We start from the raw sequence: 6,059 nt of genomic DNA, 5'->3' as shown, positions 1-6,059 counted from the left end.
GGAGGTTGCGGTGAGCCGAGATCGCGCCATTGCACTCCAGCCTGGGTAACAAGAGTGAAACTCCGTCTCAAAAAAAAAAAAAAAAAAAAAAAATTTCCACTCAGTCCTAAGCTGGTTCATGAAGATCTGCCTTAGTTAAGTCTCACAGTTTTTGACTTCCACATTCATATTTCCAAGTAGTGTGTGGGTGTTCAGTCAGAGAGGCAGTGCCATTGATTTTCTGAGGGCACTCCCACACCACTCGCTTGAAGATCTCACTTAACCAAAGTAAGGTTTCCTTGACCACCTCTATGCTAGCAATTCCATTTCTGTGTATTCCACCCAGGTATCCCCTGAGCCCCAGACTGCTATAACCAGTATTACTTGATGTATCCATTTGGAGAAGTTACCACTGGTACCATTAACTAAGAAGAAAAATGAGGCCAGGTGGGATAAAATGATGAGAAGTTACTCCAGCTTCCCTCTCTCCTTCGCCTGCATATCTCAATAGTATCTTCAGGGACTACTCCTGGCAAAATTTCTGAATCAGTCTGTCCATTCTGAATTCTGCCTTCTCCAATCAGGAGAGATCAAATACACAGTAATTTGAACAGGGAAGCTAAATATATGGAATTACTAACTATAACTGAGGATAGGGGTAATGAAGGATTAACTAGTAAGAAGTAAAGAGAACTGTAAATAATACAGGAATAGCAGATATAAGGAGGAGCCCTAGCTCCAGGTCTGAGATAGAGAACCTAAAAAGAGCCTCCTTTTCCCAAGAAGAAACTCGGTCTGAAAGCTGAGATTCAGACTTTGGAGAGGGCACAGGCATGGATCTCTGGATCACAGAGAAATTGCTGTGATGCCACACTGGCAGAACTTGATGAAAACCACCAGCCCCTGGAATTTTCCGGAAACCTTTTGTCTAAGGTGCCAGGGACACTAGTTCATGCGGGTGTCTTACCTACAAAACTACCTGATGTGGCTCCAGGAGAGGCTGCCCTCTGCTGGGTGCTGCTGGGCATTACATGCTCCAGGAGCCAGGCACTAAAGAAGCTACAAATGCTGTTAGTGGGACATTTGTAGGTAACAAATTGCGGCGGGGGGGCGGGCACGGGTGCTCTAGGGGCAGCTGCTGGCTTCTGTGTGCTGCTGGCTGCAGGCACTGCAGGAGCCGGGAAAATAGAGACATGGTCAGCATACTACAGAAGCTCGGTGCTGGAGAGAGTTATGCTCTGCAGGAGTTGGTCCCTGGGTAAGCCTCATGTGCTTCAGGAGCCTGTGGCAGGAACACACACAGGAATCAGAAAGTAAAACCCTTTCCACCTGTAATGCCTGTCCAGTGCCCTATACTGAAAAAGCTTCTGTGCCATCTGGCAAAGAAAAATATTGAAAGGTTCCGATCTTGGGACGGGCGTGGTGGCTCACGCCTGTAATCCCAGCATTTTGGGAGACTGAGGCGGGTGGATCACCTCAGGTCGGGAGTTCGAGACCAGCCTGACCAACGATGTAGTGAAACCCCATCTCTACAAAAAAAAAAAAAAAGAAAGAAAGAAAGAAAGAAAGGAAGGTTCCAGATCTGTTTCCACAGAGCAGGCAAAAAATGTGAATTTGGAGCAGCTAGCACAGCAAATCACATCCACCCTCTCTAACCCCACTGACCACTGCTTTAGGTCAGGTTCACTCACTCGCTTGCTCTTTTTATTCCTTGTCTGGACTGTTGAAAGAGTTAGGAACTGGGCTCCCGGCCTGGCTGCCACTGGCCCAAAGGATGACATGCGAATGTGAAAAAGGAGGCCCTTCCTATGGGTGTACAGAGTGCATTGCCCGGCTCTCAGCTCTTACTGATCCTTGCCAGGTACACTGTGCCCAGCTCAGAACAGGAGGCTGGCTCCTCACCTGCTCCCGGTCTCCAATCTTCCTTGCCCAAATCACTCCTCAAACCCATGCTCCACACTCCACACACTTTTTTCAAACTTAAAGTTGAAAGCAGGCTGGGCGCGGTGGCTCACGCATGTAATCCCACATTCGGAGGCTGAGGTTGGTGGATCATGCGGTTAGGAGTTCGAGACCAGCCTGGCCAACATGGTGAAACCTCCCCTCTACTACAAATACAAAAATTAGCTGGGCCTAGTGGCGTGCACCTGTAATCCCAGCTACTTGAGGGGCTGAGGCAGGAGAACTGTTTGAACCCGGGAGGTGGAGATTGTAGTAAGCTGAGATCGTGCCACTGCACTCCAGCCTGGATGACACAGTGAGACTCTGTCTTGGAAATAATAATAATAATAAAATAAAACAAAATTGAAAGTATAATTCACCTTTTCAACACTCCTCAATACTTCCCTACTGCCCATTAAATAAAATCTGAACTCCTTAGCTGGGAATACATGGTCATCTGTGATCTGCTCCTTGCCTTTTATCCAGTATGTTGAAGGACTAAATGAGAAAAGGCAAAACAAAAAACAAAACAACAGCAACAACAACAAACCACACTAAAGACAGAATGCACTAGTGAATTCCAGAGCAGAAGTTGAAAATTAAAGGACAGATGTTGGAGGAGAGAGTCTATGACCCTGGAAGGACACAACAGTAAACAAATTTGAGTGCAGCCTCTGGCTTGGCTCTGAGCTATGGGAGTAAGCCTGTTAGACAGCATTCCCAATTGGGTGCATTATTTTCTCCTGTATATATCTCCCCTACCAGGACTCGGAGTTTTTGCTGTTGTTTTTTCTTTTGAGATGGATTCTCGCCGGGCGCGGTGGGGGATGCCTGTAGTCCCAGCTATTCAGGAGGCTGAGGTGGGAGGATCGCTTGAGCCCAGGAGTTCTGGGCTGTAGTGCGCTATGCCCATCGGGTGTTGGCACTAAGTTCGACATCAATATGGTGACCTCTCGGGAGAGGGGGACCACCAGGTTGCCTAAGGAGGTGTGAACCAGCCCAAGTCAGAAATGGAGCAGGTCAAAAACCCCTGCTGATCAGTAGTGGGATGGCGCCTGTGAATAGCCACTGCACTCCAGCCTAGGCAACATAGCGAGACCCTGTCTCTAAAAAAATAAAAATAAAAAAAATAAGTCCGGGCGTGGTGGCTCATGCCTGTAATCCAAGCACTTTGGAGGCCAAGGCGGGCGGATCACCTGAGGTCAGGAGTTCAAGACCAGCCTGACCAACATGGTGAAACCCCGTCTTTAAAAAAAAAAAAAAAAAAAAAAAAATTTTTTTAAAAAAAAAAAAATAAAAAAAAAAAAAAAAAGAGATGGAGTCTCACTCTGTCACCCAGGCTGGAGTGCAATGGTGTGATCTTGGCTCACTGCAACCTCCACCTCTCAGGTTCAAGCAATTCTCCTGTCTCAGCCTCTAGAGTAGCTGGGATTACAGGAGCCTGCCACCACCTCTGGCTAATTTTTCTATTTTTAGTAGAGACAGGGTTTCACCATGTTGACCAGGCTCGTCTCGAATTCCTGACCTCTGGTGATCCGCCTACCTCAGGCTCCCAAAGTGCTGGTATTACAGATGTGAGCCACTGTGTGCCTGACTGAGGACTTGAAGTGTTTTGTTTTGTTGAGACGGAGTCTTGCTCTGTTGCTAGACTGGAGTGCAGTGGCATGATCTTGGCTCACTGCAACCTCCACCTCCTGGGTTCAAGAGATTCTCCTGCCTCAGCCTCCCAAATAGTTGGAATTACAGGCATGTGCCACCACGCTCAGCTAATTTTCGTATTTTTAGTAAAGACAGGGTTTCACCATGTTGGCTTCAATCTTCTGACCTCTTGATATGCCCGCCTTGGCCTCCCAAAGTGCTGGGATTACAGGCGTGAGCCACCGCGCTTGGCCAGGACTCAAACGTTTTATGGTCATTTCTGACTACCCCTTTCCCCATATTCCTATCACATTGGCCAGTCAAGCCCACCCTTTCACAGTCTCGCTATTCCCTGCTTACGCCTCATTCCTGCTGCCTTGGGAATCTAATCCTCCCTGGCTCATATTTACAGTACTGGATCTGATCCCACGTGGCAGCTCATTCAACAGCCTGGCCCTGTGCTAGATGCTGGAGATACACACGTGAATGACGCAAGACCTCCAGCCTGACCTCCCTGTCTTTGCCAGGCCAATCTTGCCTCCTTTTAGCAAGTTAGTCTCCTGCTCAGGGACCTCTAAAGGCACCCCGATGCCTACCCAATCAATTCTAAATTCATACTTTGCTGCCTTTTAATCACGCAACAAGTATTACTAAAGGCTTACTGTGTGCCACGCACTAAGTATAAAGCAGTGGTCAAAACAGGCAAGAGCCCTGCCTTCAAGGAACTTACTATGTAGTGTGGAAGACAGACATAAAAGGCATAATCACGATAATAGTAATAAAAATAAAATAATTATATAATTATTATTCTTTAATATTTGTGAATAATATGAATGTCAAGAGGTGCCACAAGAATGTATAAGCAAGAGATCTAATCTAATCTAAACCAAAAAGCAAAATAAGGCCAAAGATCTGAGTAGGAGTCCAGGTTTAGGTGTGTGTTGAGGGTACAGGTACCCTCAGGAAAAGGGAACAGCTCATTCAGAAGTCATTTAGTCACACAGCACTCGAGTCATCACCAAATCTCTGGGTCTCAGGTAACTCAAATAGTGATTCTGCTCCAGATGACCATTTTACACCAACCAAGAGCCAAATTGCAAGCTCTTATAACTCAGTAATAAAAAGATAAATAACCCAATTAAAAATGGGCAAAGTATCAGAATATTCATTTCTCCAAAGATCTGCAAATCATTAATAAACAAGGGAAAATATTATTATTGCTAAAGAAATGCAAATCAAAACCACAATGAGGTACCACTTTACACCCACTAGAGTGGTTATAATTTTTTTTAATGCAATATAACAAGTATTGGTGAGGGTGTGGAGAAATTGGAAGCCACATACACTGCTGGTGGCAGTGTAAAATGTAAACTGAATATAGTCACTTTGGAAAACAGTTTGGCAGTTTCCCCCCTAAATTAACCATAGGGTTACTATACAATACTGCAATTCCATTCCTAGGTATATATCTAAGAGAAGTAAATTCATGTACTCATACAAAAATTTGTACATGAGGCCGGGCACAGTGGCTCACACCTATAATCCCAGCACTTTGGGAGGCCGAGGCGTCATCCAATCTTTTGGATGACGAGGTCAAAAGATTGAGACCATCCTGGTCAACATGGTGAAACTCCGTCTCTACTAAAAATACAAAAATTAGCTGGACATGGTGGCGCACTCCTATGGACCCAGCTACTCAGGAGGCTGAGGTGGGAGAATTGCTTGAACTCAGGAGGCGAAAGTTGCTGTGAGCCGAGATCGCACCATTGCACTCCAGCCTGGGTAACAAGAGCGAACTCCGTCTCAAAAAAAAAAAAAAAAATTGTACATGAATGTTCACAGCAGCATTATTCATAATAGTTAAAAAATGAAAACTATCCAAATTTCTATTAAATGATGAATGGATAAATAAAATGCGATATAATTGAATATAACTTGACAATAAAAAAGAATGAAATAGTAATACATTCTACAACGTGGACGAACCAAGAAAATGTATGCTAAGGAAGCCAGTTACAAAAGATACATATTATATGATTCCATTCATATAAAATGTTCAAAATAGGTAAATCTATTGAGCAAAAAAGATTTGTGGTTGCCTAAGGCTAGGAGGGTTGTGAGGAGCAGGGCGGATGCAAAATGACTGTTAATGAGTATTTCTTTTCTTTTCTTTTTGAGATGGAGTCTCACTCTGTTGCCCAGACTGGAGTGCAGTGGCACCATCTCGGCTCACTGCAACCTCAGCCTCCTGGGTTCAAGCGATTCTCCTGCCTCAGTCTCCCAATTAGCTGGGACTACAGGTACCCGCCAGCACGCCCAGCTAATTTTTGTATTTTTAGCAGATGGAGGTTTCACCATATTGACCAGGCTGGTCTCGAACTCCTGATCTTGTGATCCGCCCGCCTCGGCCTCCCATAGTGCTGGGATTACAGGCCTGAGCCACTGCGCCAGGCAAGTGTTTCTTTTCTTGATGTGATGAGACTACTCTGAAATTGCGACGA

The sequence above is a fragment of the Cebus imitator genome, unplaced genomic scaffold (assembly GCF_001604975.1).
Source record: "Cebus imitator isolate Cc_AM_T3 unplaced genomic scaffold, Cebus_imitator-1.0 Scaffold111, whole genome shotgun sequence".
Lineage (NCBI taxonomy): Eukaryota > Metazoa > Chordata > Mammalia > Primates > Cebidae > Cebus > Cebus imitator.
Note: the sequence above shows the minus strand (reverse complement) of the source record.